This window comes from Siphateles boraxobius, unplaced genomic scaffold, assembly GCF_051911475.1.
Source record: "Siphateles boraxobius isolate OS27281-9 unplaced genomic scaffold, OSU_SipBor_1 120, whole genome shotgun sequence".
Taxonomy (NCBI): Eukaryota; Metazoa; Chordata; class Actinopteri; order Cypriniformes; family Leuciscidae; genus Siphateles; species Siphateles boraxobius.
In genome coordinates, this window is record NW_027508723.1 from 320,001 (window position 1) to 340,727 (window position 20,727).

The 20,727-nt window shown below is 40.7% G+C and overlaps 1 protein-coding gene across 4 annotated transcripts in view; it reads left to right on the forward strand.

Moving 5' to 3' along the window:
• The window catches only part of dcc (DCC netrin 1 receptor), a 285,242-nt gene that overhangs the window by 160,233 nt on the left and 104,282 nt on the right, over nt 1-20,727 (forward strand). The gene's annotated exons all lie outside the window — the stretch shown is intronic.

Sequence of the window (20,727 nt, forward strand, 5' to 3'; positions counted from 1 at the left end):
TCGTTAGCAAAACGCGACGACAAGGAGCTCCCAACACAGGTCCTTGGGACAGAAAGCAAGGATCTTTCCACATAACCAGGGCGCGATGACACCGTCGCGAACTCATGATCATGCGAAAAGGATCTCCCCTCGGGGAGAAACCCTTGGTTCTGAGCCACCACTGTAATGGTCTCATGTGCAGGAGGCCAAAGGGTATCACGTTGGACGCAGCCGCCATGAGACCTAACAGTCTCTGGAACTGTTTTACGGTGGAGGAGTGGCCTAGCTTGACCTGATATACTGCGGCGAGAATCGAAGCAACACGAGCAGGTGACAATCGTGCCTGCATCGTCGTCGAATCCCATACTACACCGAGAAAGGTGGTTCTCTGTAATGGAGAAAGAACACTCTTCTTGGCGTTGAGCCTCAACCCCAATCTTTTGATGTGAGCAAGAACAGCATCTCGATGCCGAACCGCCTGCTGTTCCGACTGAGCTAGAATTAACCAATCGTCTATATAGTTCAGAATACGAATGCCCTGCAGCCTGAGCGGAGCTATAGCAGCATCCATACACTTCGTGAACGTGCGGGGTGACAGTGCTAGGCCAAACGGAAGAACCCGATATTGGTACGCTTCGCCCCCGAAAGCGAACCTCAGGAACTTCCTGTGTTGAGGGAGGATTGAAACATGGAAGTAGGCGTCCTTTAGATCTAGCGTGACAAACCAGTCCTCGAATCTGATTTGTGACACGATCTGCTTGAGAGTGAGAATTTTGAATTTGAGCTTCCCAACAGTGCGATTTAAGAGACGCAGATCTAGAATGGGACGCAGCCCTCCCTCTTTTTTCGGAACGGCTGTAATATCCTAACTCCCTGCTGGGTGGAGGAATCCGTTCTATAGCCTCTTTCTGCAGCAGAGTTTTTACCTCCTGTTCTAATACCAGAGCCTGTTCGGGGCCCACCACAGTAGGCTGGCCTCTGGATGAACATCCTGAGTGACAGACGCAGCGCCCTGTAACATACAGGCAGGAAACAGCTGGTCTGAGCACTTCACAACCCTCCTCAGAGGGGGCGAGCGTCCCTCGGGAAACCGCTCGCCGAGTCTCTCTACGCCCTGTATAGGCAGGGTTAGTAGAACAGACCCCTGAGGGGTTCGAGAAAGACAGGGCACCGTGATCTTGTGCGGTGAACTCAAGTCTTTCCCGATGGGGACCACCCTCAGAGTCCTGACGTTCAGCACGTCAGGATTTTTTCGACGCGGCCTTCCTAGCGACAATGACTGTCCTCAGATCAGTCCTGCCCCGAGAAGGCCGCGCCGGAGAGCGCCCCTCCTCGTCCCTCCAGTCTCTCTGCGGGGGGGCACGAGACGCGACACTCCGTTTCTGCTGTGCTCTTTTGGAGGTCGAACTCGACGGCTGGGACTGGCCACGTTCAGCAGCCCCAGTGACACGCACTTTAAGAGGGATGTATTTATGAAAAGCAGCTGCCTGTTTTTTCTCTTCCTGGAACCTCTCCGTGACAGAAAGAAGAGCATCACCGAAGAGGCCCGCAGGCGAAACGGGAGCATTTAAAAGGAGAGATTTGTCTTTCTCTTTCATGGAGGTCTGACTCAACCATAAGTGCCTTTCTGTGGCCACCATGGCTGCCATAGACCGACCGATAGATTTTGCGGTCTCTCTGGTAGCACGAAGAGTGAGATCGGCAGTCTGCCTGAGTTCGCTAATCATATCAGCGGAAATTTCCCCCCCCTCGCACGCATCTTTTAGCAGGTCGGCCTGATAAGCCTGCATAATAGCCATCGTATGTAGACAAGCAGCCGCCTGCCCAGCCGCCGAGTAAGCCTTGCCCACCAGCACAAAGGTATTTTTTAGTGGTCTCAATGGAAGAGCCGGTGCTTTAAGTGAAGACGACGAAGCCAGCGAGAGATAGCTCGCGAGCGTCTCCTCTGCCTTCGGCATCGTCACATAACCAGCAGATTTAGCACCAGAAATGTTACCATAAGCATTAGACTGATTGGTGTAAATCCTGCTAGAAACCGGTCTAACCCAGGTCTTTGAAACCTCAGCATGAAGGTCTGGGAAGAACGGTAGGCTGAGAAGGTTGAGGTGATGCAGACAGAAATCTATTGTCTAGTTTACTTTTATTTCTAGACTGCTGTCTATCAGCTGGCCAATCGATACTAAGTTTTTCAACAGCCGAGATAACGCATCCATCAAACCTTCATCATTTGCAGTATAATGTGGCAAACTAGTTTCCTCAGATGCAAAGCTTTCGACATCCAGCTCCTCAGAACTGGACAATCTTAAATCAACATCATCATGTGCCTCCACCCGGGCAGAAGTAACCGCCGCAGCGCATGCTTCCAGAGCCGGGTGAGAGGCACTGGATCCCGCCGGAGAAAGCTGAGATAGGGCGGGGCCCGTCTCAACGTCGCCGGTGAGATCCATCTGCGAGCCCCAAGACAAACGCAGCCGCTCTGCCTCAACAGAAGCGGGACCCGAGCCTCGGGGTGCTCGCAGCATACCGCTCTCCTCGAAGAGCGAGCGCCACGAGCGCAGAGTTCTCAGAGGAAAACGCTCACAATGCTCACAATCGACTCCCTCGAGAGCCGACTGGGCATGCTGAACTCCCAAACAAGCCACACATAGCTGGTGTGAATCCCCACCCGTGATGTATCGTGTACAGGGGGAAACACACTTCTTATACTGCTCGCTCATATTCTTGTTTTTTATATATATATATATATATATATATATATATATATAGTGATAAACTCCTGACAGAACAGACAAACACAATCGAGATTTCAGTTCACACACACAGAGCGCTGCTGAAGTAACAGAAGCTGGCGGCTTGTGTATTCAGGGGATATTTATAGCTTCCTGGTCAATAACGTCACTTGCTGTGACGCTCCATTTTCTCCTTTGACTGATTTCATTAATGCTTCAGACGCGTTACGCTGGGGGGCGTTCCCACTGCGATTACACGCAGCGGTAGTCCCTGAAGGGGAACCTAAAATTCTCGGTACAGCAGCATGTGTCCAAATTTTAATCTTAACCGTTCGATTTCATCAGAAACAATCTTAAAACAGGGCTTTACTTGTAAAACGCCGAACTTAACCTTTAAGGGGGTCGCACACCGGATGCGCGGCGCCACGTCGCGCAGAACCACGTCTTTGAAATTCGAACACATTACTTTCTATCAGTGTACACACACCAGCGGCGCCATTCAGCGTCTGTCCGCGGCGCCCAACAACGGCTCAGGACCTTGTTCAAAATCCTGCCGCACCACAGAGCGCCGTTTACATAGTTTTACATTAAATGTACATTTATTGTCTCAAATCGTCCTTAATGTAAATACTGACTTCACCCTGTGCTGCAATATACATTTAATTTTACATGCATTAACAGAAATCAGCTGCTTGAATGAAAATTACAAATAAACGCAAATAAAACCAAAAAACTAATGAATCACTCAATTCTCATTGGCTACCCGCCAACGTGGCAGGTAGATTGACAGTTTTACCCGCCAATTGCAAAATTCACCCGCATTTGGCGCATGGTCAGGTGTTAATTTCAGACCCTGTACATATATATATATACACAGTTGCAATTTAAATTATTCAACCCCCATTTCAAATCAGGGTTATTGGCAAAATTTCAGGTGTTTGCAATGAACAAATCAAAAAAATAATTGAAATAGCTCCACACAACAAATGGTTTAAGTGGTTTCCCCAAATGTAACTGCAAATGCAACTTTGAATGACTTCTGCAGTTTCAAAGTTATTCAACCTCCTGATAGAATCCCTCACAACAGCACAAATCTGCAAAAAAAGAAAAAAGTGTTGTCTCAAGCACACCTGACACAGTTAATCAAGGACTTCAATAGTTGCACCAGGTGTGCTTGAGCTAGAACACATGAAATATCTGAACTGGTGAGTGTCACGGTCGACTGCAAGTTAAAACTATGGCTAAGTCTAAAGAATGGTCCAAAAAGTTAAGAGAAGATTTCATCGCCCTTTACAAACAAGGAATGAGATCCATCAATTCTGTGAAGTGAAGTGATGAAACAACTTTTCGGGCCTCTGGATCAGCGATGTGTCCTGAGGAAGAAGAATGAAGCGCATGCTGTAAAGAACACCGTCTGCAGTTCAGCTGAAAATCTGTACATTTTGCCAATAAACCTGATTTGCCATGAGGGTTGAATAATTTGGATTGCAAATTGTATTGTAATTATTAAAATTACTATTAATCACAGCCGCTAAAGAACTGAAATGACAGTCTTCATCTTCGTCGTCTTCTTCTTCTATAGATATATATACAGTGTTTGAAATTAACACCCGCCAAATGCAGGTCAAAATCAACTGGTAACTGTCAAATCGCATGCAAATTTGGCGTGTTATTATGTTTACTCACTTTACTGATGAAGTTTATGTAGCCAAATCTGTGCAGATTTAACTCCTGAGTGATCATGATATATTAAATACAGTGTATTGCACAGAATCTGCTCATATCTGGCTTATTTGAACACACACGTCACTACACAACAAATAACATCGCACTTGTGCATGTGCATTGAAGCAATAGCGATGAATACAAAGCATTTGGTTAACAGAAAAAACATTATTTTCCAACATCCACATTTTTTTATGTTCTTTGTTCTATTGATCTGTCCACATAAAACACATGAATAAGTTAAATAAGACTAACATTGAATAACATTGTTTGTAAAAGAAATTAATGTATAAAATCAAATTTTTATAATATTTATATAAAAGCTGTGACGTAGTGAAGCTGGCTAGTAGAAGTTATTAATGGCCGGTAACTTAAAAAAAATTAAAGTGAAAAAGTTAATTTCAAACCCTGTAAACACACACATATATATATCTGTCAGTAGATGTGTGATATATATATATATATATATATATATATATATATATATATATATATATATATATATATATATATATATATATCTGTCAGTAGACGTGTGATATATATACACTCACCTAAAGGATTATTAGGAACACCTGTTCAGGTCAGAGGAGAATGGGCCGACTGATTCAAGCTGATAGAAGAGCAACTTTGACTGAAATAACCACTCGTTACAACCGAGGTATGCAGTAAAGCATTTGTGAAGCCACAACACGCACAACCTTGAGGCGGATGGGCTACAACAGTAGAAGACCCCACCGGGTACCACTCATCTCCACTACAAATAGGAAAAAGAGGCTACAATTTGCAAGAGCTCACCAAAATTGGACAGTTGAAGACTTGAAGAATGTTGCCTGGTCTGATGAATCTCAATTTCTGTTGAGACATTCAGATGGTAGAGTCAGAATTTGGCGTAAACAGAATGAGAACATGGATCCAGCATGCCTTATCACTGTGCAGGCTGGTGGTGGTGGTGTAATGGTGTGGGGGATGTTTTCTTGGCATACTTTACGCCCCTTAGTGCCAATTGGGCATCGTTTAAATGCCACGGCCTACCTGAGCATTGTTTCTGACCATGTCCATCCCTTTATGGCCACCATGTACCCATCCTCTGATGGCTACTTCCAGCAGGATAATGCACCATGTCACAAAGCTCGAATCATTTCAAATTGGTTTCTTCAACATGAAAATGAGTTTTCTGTACTAAAATGGCCCCCACAGTCACCAGATCTCAACCCAATAGAGCATCTTTGGTGGAACGGGAGCTTCGTGCCCTGGATGTGCATCCCACAAATCTCCATCAACTGCAAGATGTTATCCTATCTATAGGGGCCGACATTTCTAAAGAATGCTTTCAGCACCTTGTTGAATCAATGCCACGTAGAATTAAGGCAGTTCTGAAGGCGAAAGGGGGTCAAACACAGTATTAGTATGGTGTTCCTAATAATCCTTTAGGTGAGTGTATATACATATATATATATATATATATATATCTGTCAGTAGATGTGTGATATATACATATATATATATATATATATATATCTGTCAGTAGATGTGTGATGTATATATATATATATATATATGTATATATATATATATATCTGTCAGTAGATGTGTGATGTATATATATATATATATATATTTCTGTCAGTAGATGTGTGATGTATATATATATATATATATATATATATATATCTGTCAGTAGATGTGTGATGTATATATATATATATATATATGTATATATATATATATCTGTCAGTAGATGTGTGATGTATATATATATATATATATATTTCTGTCAGTAGATGTGTGATGTATATATATATATATTTCTGTCAGTAGATGTGTGATGTATATATATATATATATATATATATATATATTTCTGTCAGTAGATGTGTGATGTATATATATATATATATATATATATTTCTGTCAGTAGATGTTTGATGTATATATATATATATATATACATATATATCTGTCAGTAGATGTGTGATGTATATATATATATATATATATATATATATATATATATATCTGTCAGTAGATGTGTGATGTATATATATATATATATATATATATCTGTCAGTGGATGTGTGAGTCTCAGTGTCTCGTCTCTTGTTCTCTGTCTCTGTCGGGAAGCGTTTTCCTTGTGTGTCGTGTGACGTCTGTCTCCACTGGGAATAGATGGATCATCTTTAGGAATGCAAATAGATTCTGTCTGAGTGACGGGATGAAATCAGTCCCTGTATCCTGATCCGTCTCCCCCCCCCCCCCCCCCTCCCTCTCTCTCTCTCTCTCTCTCGCGCTCGCTGCAGTCAGAGCTGTAAAGACGATGGAGTGTTGCTCAATAATTCATGTGCAATAATAGAAAAAATGCGATTGCTTATTTGTATTTAAACAGGGTTGAGTGCGGATGGAAAAGCGCTAGAGAAGAAAAGAGCGGCTACACGGAACCGACACAGTTTTGCACTTTGCTACAAGACTCCTTTTGTGTTGAAATGTCTCATTTGCACATTTATAGTTGGTGTGTTGATGCACGTGATTCTCCACGTCTGCAGCTGTTCAGTCCTTCAGTTCAAACTCTCTGAGAAAATACTGATACGACAGGCTTTACTAACACAGCTGATTTAACGTCTGTGTGTGTGTGTGTGTGTGTGTGTGCGTGTTATCTGCGGGAATACGACAGGCTTTACTAACACAGTTAATTAAATGTGTGTGTATGTGTCTGTGTGTGTGTGTGTGTGTGTGTGTGTGTGTGTGTGTGTGTGTGTGTGTGTGTGTGTGTGTGTGTGTGTGTGTGTTTGTGTGTGTGTGTGTGTGTGTGTGTGTTTGTGTGTGTGTGTGTGTGTGTGTTTGTGTGTGTGTGTGTTATCAGCGGGAATACGAGAGGCTTTACTAACACAGCTTATTTAACGCGTGTGTGTGTGTGTGTGAGTGTGTGTGTTTGTGTGTGTTATCAGCGGGAATACGACAGGCTTTACTAACACAGCATATTTAACGTGTGTGTGTGTGTGTGTGTGTTATCAGCGGGAATACGACAGGCTTTACTAACACAGCTTATTTAACGTGTGTGTGTTTGTGTGTGTGTGTGTGTTTGTATGTCTGTGTGTGTGTTATCAGTGGGAATACGGTGGACTTTACTAACACCGCTTATTTAACGTGTGTAGAGTGTGTGTTTGTGTGTGTGTGTAATTCTATAATGAACAGTTTAAATGCAATCGACATTCTCTACTTTGAATTGTTGTGAATTCACAAGTTTATAGATGTGAAAGCGAGACTGACTGACGTGAGTGTGTACTCAGTGTTGATCGTTCACACAGTGAAACGTGGACGATGACTTTCGAAAAACGTCGTGAAGCATGTGTGAAATCAGTGTGACTGATCGTCATTAGCGGTGGGGGAAAAAATTGATTCTTAGATGCTTCACGCTGCGGATGTGGACGGTCCTGAATCGAATCACAAAGGTCAAAAACGATTTTTAAATGTTAATTTATAACGTAATTTTGACGGAACGCAAAAGGCGGCTGGACGGTCTGTGGCACAGCTTTGCACATAACAAAGACGCATGAGGGTTTAGAGACCGGCAACCTCTGCATTAAATCTAGCGTAACTTTGGCTTTATGAAGTTAAAAGGAAAAAAGTACGGCTCCAGACTGCGACCGAATGGGCGACAAGAGGTCTCAGTGGTGTGACTATCACGTTGTGCAAAGAGCTGCAACTTCTGTTACATACCAGAAAACATCAAACGGCAAAAGAAACGAAAGTATAACGAAACCGCGTTAAGCTAGGTTTACTCGCCGCGTCACGCGAGCGCGAAGGTGTGCGTGGCAAAAATGACGTCATTCGGTGTGTGTGGTCGCGCGGCTCAGCATCCGAAGACGCACGACTTCGAGCCAAATCTGGCCGAGCATGCGCGTCTCACCGCACCGGCACCCAGTTTGTGCGTCTTAAATTAGTTGCTTACATTTACAAAATGAGCCTATAGCAGACATAAGCCATTTTAATAAAAATAAGGTCCATGTTTTATAAAATGTCCACGAAACTTCATGAAATGTTTAGTGAAATTAGAAAATATTTAAGAGATTGTTCATTTAGTTGTATAGCCTACATAAATGTTTTTATATCCACAACTTATAAGTATTGACTTTATTATTTTTCGTTTGGACGCTCTGACAGAACGTGTTTCAGTTAGCGGCACACATGGACACAAATGTCGACAATGTAGTTTTTCAGAATCTGGAGGAAGCGGCCCATGTTCTTAACTCGGTCGCTAACGTTAATCACACACCTGGGATAGCTGGTTGCCCTGCTTATATGCTAACTGTGGACGCCGTGGAATGGTGCAATGGCACCAACAGGCAAACCCGCGTGTAAAAGTCCTTCCGCGGCGTCCACAGGCAGCATATAAGCAGATATATGCTTATCCGCTTCCTCCAGATTCTGAAAAACTACATTGTCGACATCTGTGTCCATGTGTGCCACTAACATATCAGAGCGTCCAAACGAAAAATAATAAAGTCAATACTTATAACGTTAGCTTTGTTTTCAAAAACAGTTGCTAAATGCCTCAGCTCACTGACAACTTCATCGTAGGTAGCCATCTTTGTTGTGACAGTGGCCGGTGGCATGTACAGTAGATTCGACCGATGCAGTAAAATGCTAACCAACCAATGGGCAGAAGTTGACCCCTTAAGACAAAGCCTCTCCTCATTTGCATAATGAGGCAGAAATGCATACAGAAATGTAAAAACGACCGGCAGAAATAAATAGCATTGAAGAAATAAATAGGGTAAAAAATATTATAACATGCACATAAATAAATAAGGTAATTATTACAAAGGTGAATAAATAAAGAAGCTAATTAAGAGATATATACATTTATGTCTCACTGTATAATTTAATTTCTACCTACATTTATTTGTTTATTGTATTTTTTGGGGCAATTAATTGTATGCTTGTTTATTTATTGAGCATTTATTTATTTCTGTATTTATTTTTAAATATGGTAGAGCTGGTCCTCCATACACTGTAATGTTGGATGGCTATAATTAATGTTCAAATTGGGGGGGATTTTTATCCAGACATCAATGGCTTATTGATCATTATAGGTGTTATCAATCATTTAGTTGTTGTTGCTAGTTTGAGTTGAGAAATACACATTTCAGCATTATCACTAATCTGTGTGTACATTTTCCTTGAGAACCAAGCAAGTTGACTCGTGAAACCATAAGTTTATTATATCGCAATATTGACCTCAATAATCACAATATGACATTTTCCCCAAATTGTGCAGCGCTATGATGTAGCTACTAAAATAAACATTGTCACGTGTGGACCTTTCTTCTTCTCACCGTTGATTCCTGATAGTTAAGAGGACAATTACTTGAGTCGCTCCCTGTCGTTTCACAGAATAGTTTATAATAGTACAATAGTGTAAACGCATCGTCCGCTTGAGGAGGTGCGCACGCGGTCTGCGGAGTCTCGCGAAAGCATTAGCGTGGGCCGATCTCAATCACGCGACACTGTTATTACACAGCGCTGGAGATCCAGAGAGAAAGCGTTTTAATTCACAGCAGAATTAATAACATCGCAGCCAGATCTACTGTAAGCGGGAGCATTCAAATTCAGCGCAGAATCTGTTATAAACCACACGTCAGATCAAACAGCGCTGATGTGGAAACCAGGACTACCTTAAAAGCTTCCAAAGTGAATTAAAAACTCAAATACTTTACTTAAAAAGTACAAGACCCGAACTGAATTCTGTAACAGCGAGGGGTGTAACGATAACCTAATGTCACGATTCGATACATATCACGATACTGAACTCACGATACGATATTATTACTCCAAGACACATGATAAAAGGTTAACAAAAAATCTACTGTTGATTTAAATGTTAAATTTGATATTACATTGTGTGTGTAAATGCATAGGATTGGACTTGGTGCTGATCATAACACAATGCACAGGACAATAGAGACACCAGAATTAAAATATTCATGATTCTGAATCTGAAAACTTTATTTATTTTTGACGAATATACTTGCATATGGAAATATTATTAGATTTTAAAATTTAGATATTAAAGTAATGTAGGCCACTTTTTACTGGTAACATCAGACATTTAGCATTATCAGGAGCCATACATATTCCCCATTGCATTATTATACATTATATTCAACATTATATATAGTAGTTTAATGAGTAATTTTTCATTTGGGTGAACTATAATACAGATTGTCACTATCCACGATACATATTGATGCATTTTTGTATTGCGATATATTGTGTCACCCTAGTAATAGCAGGACCCATTGAGAAACATACGGCAGTACTTCCACAGTCAAAGAATCTACTAAAACGGTTAGCTCCAGTCCTTGATTCTGATTGGTCGACGGTTCTATGTATCACTACACAACAGCCCTAGCAACCACCCTTAGCAACGTAAACATGTTCTCATTGATGTTGTACATTGATAAGCTTATAGAGTGAGTATTGTGAGATACAGATACAGTAGATACAGCATTTCCTTCAGGTCAGTCTTATATTCGTAATAAAAAAGTTAGTTTGAATGTCCACAGCGATATCTTGTTCTTGTAAGGGGTATTTCCGTGTCTCTAGTCATTTATCAGTTGCTTCTCCGTGATCACAAGTTTAAGTCCTTTCAATATAAAAGTCTTCTTTACTGACTGACTCACTTCTTGCCGCCATCTAATGGAGAAATAATGTGTGCAACTTCTGTTGCTGTTCACGGTCAGGGACTATTTTCTCCAGCGGAAGGTTGTTTTACTTCATGAAAGTTGCATTGATACATGTTTTTTTGCTTTAATATTTGTATTGTGTGGTTTTTATTAAAACAATAAGGTATCGTGAATAAGTCACGGCTGAGAGGGAAACTCCATTATGACAATTACACATTTCGTTTAAACAATTAAAACAGTAGTTATGCACGTCTAATAATATGGCATCTATTAGTCAAGAGTATTTTCTTATTTTTTTCTTCTGCAGAAAAACAAATCAAGATATTTTGAAATGTATGGACATAAAAACAGACTTTTCTCAAAAAAAAATTTTTGTGTGTGTGTGTTTCACTACTTTGAGTTTGTGTGCATTTGTGTAGGAGTGTTTCCTGTACGGTTTCCTGCAGGGATGTTTATGATTATGATTATGATTATGATTGTGTGTGTCGAGGTCACTGCAGTGTTAACCATGGTTAGTTTTGCCTGAGGGTTTTTCTTTTCTTCACGGATTAACGGTGAACGCTTTTGTTTCTCCGTATTTTCCCTGAATCTGCAGTTCCTGTGAATCCATTAGAAACACACACGGATGAAGGTGTAACGTCTTTACAACTCTGCAAAACATCCCGCTCTTCCTCAGTGTTTCTGTCTCGGTTTCCAGCACTCATATCTAAATATTCTTACATCAAGATACATTTACTGGAGAAGAAGCAACATTACATAAAAATGAACTTAATTCAAAGGGAAACAAGATTGGCAGATCATTCAATTTCCTGATAATTTACTCTTCCTCACGTCATCCCGGATGTTCATGTCTTTCTTTCTTCAGTCGAAAAGAAATGAAGGTTTTTGAGCAAAACATTCCATGATTTTTCTCCTTATAGTAACTTCAATGTTTCTATGTTTTCTCAAAAACCTTCATTTCTTTTTTCTTTTTTTCTTTTCTTTGCTTGTCCAGTAAATGTATCTTGATCTTTAAGAACGTTTAGATATTAGCGCTGGGAAACGAGACAGAAACACATGGTGTTTTGCAGTGACTCCTGCTGAGTCCAGGTGTTGTGTCCTGGTCAGCGATGTAGTTATCCCGCTTTTCCCATCAGGAACGCTGTTTCTGCATCAGTGTTTCACACAGCGACACGAACGCTGTATCTCATCTAAATGGATTTGCAGAGACTCGTGCGCTGTGAATTATTCATGACGCTTCTCACTGACAGACACGAGGCCGACGACCAGCTCTGTGTGTGTGTGTGTGTGTGTGTGTGTGTGTGAGGCTTGTTTAATAGAATAGAATAGAATGTTTGTCGTCTTCATTGTGCGTTCAGTCGCTGCTCCTCATGTGGTTTTCTGTCGAGTTTGACGTTATAAACACAGTTGTGCTTCAGGAGGTTTTCCAGCTCATCCTCTGACAGAGCGACTCAGGCTTTCCTGACATTTCCCGCCGTTTACTCGTTCGCCAAAGGTCAGAGGTCAGCGCAGACGAATCAGCCTTGATTCCTCCTGACAGCTTGAGAGACGTGCTCCTGTCAGACACGAACCACACACATACACACACACACACACACACTCGGAGAGATTAAACCATGATTTCATTATCAGTCGTCGATGGTTTGGCGTGAATGCATTTCACCTGTACAAAAAATGATTTCTCAAAGTTGTAAGTTAAACAAAACATGATGTTCTGTTTTGCAGTACACACATCTAAACATTCCCTCTGGTGCTCTTCATTTTTGAAAGTAACAAATTTGGTAAAGGTTTTGGCACTTGCTGTGTGAACACACAGATAAATCATGGACATGATTGAACAGGTTAAATGGTCCTGATAATAATAGTCACACTTGTGCTCCTCGCGGTTAAAAATGAGCGCATTGGAAATGAATGAGAGAGTTTCCTCTAGTGGAAGCGTTTGGTACTGCAGCCGAACAACATCTCACTGAACGCTCATTTACTGAGATATCAGCTCACATGTGCAACACTACTCGCTTACATTTATGCCTGCCATTTTACCACACTCTTACAGTAAAACGTGTTTTCGAAAATATAGATTTCGCATAACAATTGAAAATAGCATTTTTGTGCACATTTTTCATAACAATAAAAATAAAATTCTTAAATTTTTTGTTAATTTTTTAAAACTTTTGTAACTTCAGCAATAATCTGCCAAGTGTCGTGTTTGAAAAGAGATCAAACTTCAGTCTGTCGCTCTAAAGCATTCAAGATTTACCTCAGTTTAAGCTGGAGGTTTAATTATCAGGTCTATGCTCAAAAAGTGAATAAATGGATTATAAGTACAGCGTAAATATAATTTAGTACCATAAAATAAAATATTACATAAAGAACATTATCGAACTAAAATATAGTACATTCATTTAATTAAAATTTTTGACCAAACACATGAAGTGCACAGAGAGTGCACATATTAAATGTATGAAAATTAAGTGAATTTATGGTTAAAAGAAGAATAAATATCTGCCATTGGATTCAGAAACATAATCGTTTATATATGTCATGTTTTGTGTGAAATGTACTAGCAATTTCTAAGTTAAATTGTTTCTGTCCCTATTGTTTGTCACTGCTGTTAAAGGAAATGATGTGAGCTGAAAAGCGAGAGTGTTTTATAATCAGATCATTAACGAATGCAGGAGCTGAAGAGATCAGGTCACACGGTTTATGTCTCTTATATTTCATCTTTTCAGAAATGAACCTGCGTTTGGTGTTGCAGGAACAATGCAGCATTTATCAGCAGAGGTCTTTATGTCGCTGCGATGGAAATAAGGCTTTGTGTGAATGAGTTTGTCATGAGACATCAGTCATAGATGTGTTCACGCCTCGCTAAAGCTTTCAATCACACGCTCATCCGATTATCTGCATGCTTGAGCTGGCAAATTATTATTATTGTGTAAATTAGAGACGGGCGTCTTTCTTTCTCTCTGTCTGTCGATCTCTCTGACTGACGTGGAATGGAATCGTCTCATACGAGTGATGAAAGAGTGCGGATGACGAGATTCGTTCGAGGAATAGATGCACTGATAGAACCGAAACGCTGGGTTACGCTCACCTGGTTCTAGACAACTAGAAATTAAAGTTTTTCGGCACAAACTTATATGTTGGCTTGACAAACCCTTGTATGAAAATTTTTAAGTTTTATAAGCTTCCTAACATATTTTATCATGTTGTTAGCTTGTTTTAGCATGTGTCTAGCATTATTTTAAGTAGCAGATTTTAATACATTGCTTGCATAAATCAGCACAGTGCTAGAATGTTTTAACACAATGTTAGCATGAATTAGTATGTTGTTAGCATGGTTTAGCACATTGTTAACATGAATTAAAATGTTGCTAGTATGTTGTTAGCATGAATTGGCATGTTGCTAACATGAACTACCATGTTGCTAGCATGATTTAAGCATGTTGCTAGTATGCTGTTGGCATGAATTGGCATGTTGCTAACATGAACTACCATGTTGCTAGCATGATTTAAGCATGTTGCTAGTATGCTGTTGGCATGAATTGGCATGTTGCTAACATGAACTACCATGTTGCTAGCATGATTTAAGCATGTTGCTAGTATGCTGTTGGCATGAATTGGCATGTTGCTAACATGTTTTAACATGTTGCTAGCATGTATTAGCATTTTGCTAGCATGAAGTAGCATGTTGCTAGCATGATTTATGCATGTTGCTAGTATGTTATTAGCATGAATTTACATGTTGCTAGCATGTATTAGTATTGTGTTAACATGAATTAGCATTTTGCTAGCATGCATTAGCATGTTGCTAGCATGATTCAACACGTTGCTATCATGAATTAACATGTTGGTAGCATAAATCATCACATTGCTAGCATGAATTAGCATGTTGATAGCATAAATTAGCATGTTGCTAGCATGTTTTAGACATTTTGTTTTGTAATGTCAAATGTATTTTGTTCTTCCTTCATTTTCTGGAACGTATGGATCCGTCATAATCCCATCAAACCATCAGAGATATTAAACATCAGACGTGACTCTGGAATATGAACCGCATCCGTCACGACTGACTGAACAACGCAAGCCTTTGACCCGCAAGCGTGTGTGTGTGTGTGTGTGTGTGTGTGTGAGCGACTGCAATGGCGAGTCGTGTTTTATTTGTCTTCTGCTATCTGGAGGCGTAGAATTCAGTCCGGTCTGAGATCGAGGAGCATTAGATCCACATGTCCTTCAGGATGGATCTCTCTCTCTCTAATGACCGCCTGCCGTTATAAATGGAGTCGCGGATCACCTTTATAAAACCCGCGGGCCTGTGTTTGAGGAGTGTAGTCTTGTCCCAGTGCTTCTGTGCTCATATCGATCAGAGATGCCTCATATCTGTGGAAACGCTTCAGAAACGCAGCCGGTGTTTCGGCAAGATGACGAATGTCGGCACAAAAAATTGGAAAGAGAATAGATTGTGTTTCAGATTGTGAAATCTGCAGTTTGTAGACTCTACACTGCGAAACAAGCTTTTCTTACCTAGTATTTTTGTCTTGTTTCCAGTCCAACTATCTGAACATTCTTAAATTAAATTGCATTTACTAGACGAGTAAAATGCCATAAGATATTATGTGTTGTTTTCTGGGGAAATAAATCTAAATGAAGAGAGTTTTTGCTTAAAAAAAGCTCAATTATCTGCCAATGGAGTTAGAAAAATAATCTTAATTTAAACAGAAACAACATTATTGGTACAAAAGCATCACAAAACGAGAGAATAGATTGTGTTTCAGACTGTACAAGATGATCGATCAGCATCAAGAGCACCACCTTCAGTTTCTGAGAGCAGCGTCTCGACATTAGAAATGTTTTATTCATTTATAATAAGACATTATAAAAAAATGTATCTAGACGTGACGCCCGCGATAAAACGCATCGTTTTCATGCTAATCAGTTTTTGTCCAATGGCGATAAACAAGGAGATTCTGTTTTAGAAACGATTTCTGTTTTTGCGATGTCAATCGCAGCTGGAACTACAACATTCAAAGACATTGATCATCTTATGTGCTTTATTTAATTTTAAAATAATTTAATGTGAGTTTGAATATCATTTATTGTAGCCGCGAAGTGGATAATTCACCTTGAAAATTAATAAAAGGAAACAAGAACGTTAAAACTGTGAACAAACACGTGTTCTATGAAACTGATTGTTTCAGTCACTCAGTATTTATTTTTAATAATGTTGTAATATTTATTTATGTAATATTTATTACTTAAATGTTTCTGATTGGTTTGGTTGCGAGCGAAGATCGACTCCGCCCACACACTCTCCTGATTGGCTGTTTTTGTGATCGATTTGGTTGTGACTCCGCCCACACTCCCTTCTGATTGTCTGTTTTTTGTGATTGGTTTGGTTGTGACTCCGCCAACACGTGATTTGGTTGTGACTCCGCCCAGACGGTCTCCTGATTGGCTGTTTTTGTGATCGATTTGGTTGTGCCTCCGCCCACACTCCCTTCTGACTGGCTGTTTTTTGTGATTGGTTTGGTTGTGACTCCGCCCACACGCGATTTGGTTGTGACTCCGCCAACACGCGATTTGGTTGTGACTCCGCCCACAAGCTCTCCTGATTGGCTGTTTTTGTGATCGATTTGGTTATGTCTCCGCCCACACGCCCTTCTGACTGGCTGTTTTTTGTGATTGGTTTGGTTGTGACTCCGCCCACACGCGATTTGGTTGTGACTCCGCCCACACGCGATTTGGTTGTGACTCCGCCCACACGCCCTTCTGACTGGCTGTTTTTTGCAATTGGTTTGGTTGTGTCTCCGCCCACACGCGATTTGGTTGTGACTCCGCCCACACGCTCTCCTGATTCGCTGTTTTTGTGATCGATTTGGTTGTGTCTCCGCCCACACGCCCTTCTGATTGGCTGTTTTTTGTGATTGGTTTGGTTGTGACTCCGCCAACACGTGATTTGGTTGTGACTCCGCCCAGACGGTCTCCTGATTGGCTGTTTTTGTGATCGATTTGGTTGTGACTCCGCCCACACTCCCTTTTGACTGGCTGTTTTTTGTGATTGGTTTGGTTGTGACTCCGCCCACACGCGATTTGGTTGTGACTCCGCCAACACGCGATTTGGTTGTGACTCCGCCCACACGCTCTCCTGATTGGCTGTTTTTGTGATCGATTTGGTTATGTCTCCGCCCACACGCCCTTCTGACTGGCTGTTTTTTGTGATTGGTTTGGTTGTGACTCCGCCCACACGCGATTTGGTTGTGACTCCGCCCACACGCCCTTCTGACTGGCTGTTTTTTGCAATTGGTTTGGTTGTGTCTCCGCCCACACGCGATTTGGTTGTGACTCCGCCCACACGCTCTCCTGATTCGCTGTTTTTGTGATCGATTTGGTTGTGTCTCCGCCCACACGCCCTTCTGATTGGCTGTTTTTTGTGATTGGTTTGGTTGTGACTCCGCCCACACGCGATTTGGTTGTGACTCCGCCCACACGCTCTCCTGATTGGCTGTTTTTGTGATTGATTTGGTTGTGACTCTGCCCATACGCTCTTCTGATTGGCTGTTTTTTGTGATTGATTTGGTTGTGACTCCGCTCACAGGCTCTCCTGATTGGCTGTTTTTTGTGATTGATTTAGTTGTGACTCCGCCCACACCCTCATCTGATTGGCTATGATTTTTGATTGATTTTGTTGTGTCTAGTAGTTGCGTCGCATCTGGTGCGGACAGACAAACTGCTTGTTGCTGGAATCTTGCATTGCGTCTGGTTACTTTGAAACAATAAAGAAACAAAGAAAGAAACAGCAAGCAACACATTTTGACATTTAGAAGTAGAAAGACTGAAATAGTATTTTGTTGTAAAATGTATGGCGATAATCTTGGTTTGAAATGAAAAATTATATTGTTCAGTGCTCAGGTGTGTGTGTGTGTGTGTGCGTGTGTGTGTGCGTGTGTGCGTGTGTGTGTGTGTGTGTGTGTGTGTGTGTGTGTGTGCGTTTGTGTGTGTGTGCCTGTGCGGTTGTGTGTGTATGTGTGTGTTTGTGCCTGTGCCTGTGCGTTTGTGTGTGTGTGTGTGTGTGTGTGTGAAAGAGAGTGTGTGTGTGTGTGTGTGTGATGAAGCAGAGAGTGATGCATTAAACCCTTCAGCTGAGTAGGAGTGTTTGCATTGTGTTTAGCAGTGCATGTGTGTGTTTAGCAGTGTGTGTGTGTGTGTGTGTGTGTGTGTGTGTGTGTGTGTGTGTGTGTGTGTGTGTGTGTGTGTGTGTGTGTGTGTGTGTGTGTGTGTGTGTGTGTGTGTGTGTGAGAATGTCTCAGCGGGGTTCGGGTCATGAAGGTCAGCTGGAAATGGATTCAGTCGAAGCTGCGTCTGATGTTTATCCGATGTTCAGTTTTCAGCTTGTAGTGTTTGAAACGGAGGTCAAGGTTTGAGCTCTTCAGTTGTGCAGTAAACAAACATATGCTTTATTATTTATTTAGGATCATTGAGCGGAATGATTGTTGACTGTAAACGTACAAATTATCACCAACACGCCATCTGAATATCTATGTAGTATATTTTAAGGCTAATTTTAAATAACCGTTTTTAATAAATATTTGCAGCTACTGGTTTAAATATCTTAAAGAGTTTAAATCCTGATGGTTTGAGAAGTGTTCACTGGTTAGGATCTGATTTTGATTTCGATCTGAAAATAAAATTCTGCTCCAGTGAGGCTGAATTAAAACAAATGAGCAATACACATGCCCTATAAGCAATTAAAAGATTTAAAAAAGGTCAGAATTATGAGATATAAACTCGAAACTCACAGATAAAAAGTTAAATGTTTTATTTTTTTATTCCATGGTGAAAACAAGCTTGCATAATAATAAAAAAACATGCATTTATTATTATTTGCAGAGTGATTGTTAGTTTGTTAATGTACAGGTCATTAGCAACTATTATTCTTTGCATTTGTATTGTATAGACAGAAATACTGAGGAAGATCCTGATGATTTTCAGTGTTATTGTTAATTCACAAAGATTCATCTATGATTATAGAGTTGATCTGAGATCATGGCTTCCGTTGTATCCGAATTAAAGACTCATATGTAGATTATATATCATCACACTCTTTGCTGATGTGTGAGCTGGTATTGTACACTACTATTCTCTAGTTTTGTGAAAGCGCTATAGAAATAAAACTTAATTAAATTGATTGCAACTGAACATTGAAAGAACGTCACAGAATCATTCACTGCTTCTGTACAAGCAGTATAATTCAATTCAATTCTCATTTATTTGTATAGCGCTTTTCACAATACACATCGTTTCAAAGCAGCTTTACAGAAAATGCATGAGTCCATATTCCAATTTCAGAGGAGACTAAGTTATATTTTTCAGAAATCTATAAAAAATCACAGTTAGTGAAAAATGTATTCATTTTAACAAAGTAATAATTGAAGGCAGATACAATGAGCTCATTGAAGTAATGAATACTTGTTTGTTAACAAATGATTATGGCATTCAGAAAATATAGCATTACTGCATGTTGATTGACAGTTTGCGTCATCTGAAGTCTGTATAAGCAGGTTATGTGACAGTAAAGTGTGGTTGTACTATAGTAAAGCGTGCACCAGGTCTCCTCATGCTCGTTCCTGCTGGCCAGAGTCACGTTTGCTCTCGTGTTTCAGTCTCACTGTGATGAAAATCCTCTCTGAAAAGCCTGATGTTCTTATTCACCTCAAACTACAGCGTCTTCAGGGAACATTGTCTGCTTAGCTGTAGAAATTCAGCAGAGCGTGTTCTCTACCGCAGAGACTAATACGCCAGGCTCCGGTGATGACGCACGTGATCCTCGGTGCCTTTTGTGTGTCGCGACGAGAAGCTCCAGCGTTTAAATGTGCTCAGATGAGGCTCTCTATAGGCAGATCATCAGGGGCTTGTAATGAGCCACTTACAATATCAGCCATCTATGGAAAGTCACCATAAAACATGAAAACCCAGTGTGTGTGTGTGTGTGTGTGTGTGTGTGTGTGTGTGTGTGTGTGTGTGTGTGTGTGTGTGTGTGTGTGTGTGTGTGTTGTAACAGTAATTCCCTGGTGATAGTGTGTGTGTTTGTGAGTGCGAATGTGCTGTATGACATTGAGAGAACCTCATCAGAACTGTGAAATCACTATCAGACACATGCTGACACACACACACACACACACACACACACACACACACACACACACACACACACACACACACACACACACACACACACACTCACACACAGGGACGGATGTTACTCTGAACATCTGGAAAGATGCTCTTCTGTTCATTAAATGTGTGTTTTAAGGTCCTGATATACTCAGTTCTTCTTTTTCACTTAGTCTAAAACACCTTTGCAGTGAATATCCTGACTCCGCCCACATTTAGATGAATATGTAAATAAGTGCCGTGCTCTTTCCTCTCAATAACAAAATAAAAACAATAAAAATGTGAAAACAGCAGTTCAGAAAGCATCTGATCATAGAGATGTGGAGATGTTTGCAGCAGCTCTGAGATTCAGTCACGTTTATTAAGCACTTTATACGATAGCTTGATTTAAAGCTGCAGCTTCACAGTATTAAACATGAAACACAGTAGCCACGTTTCCT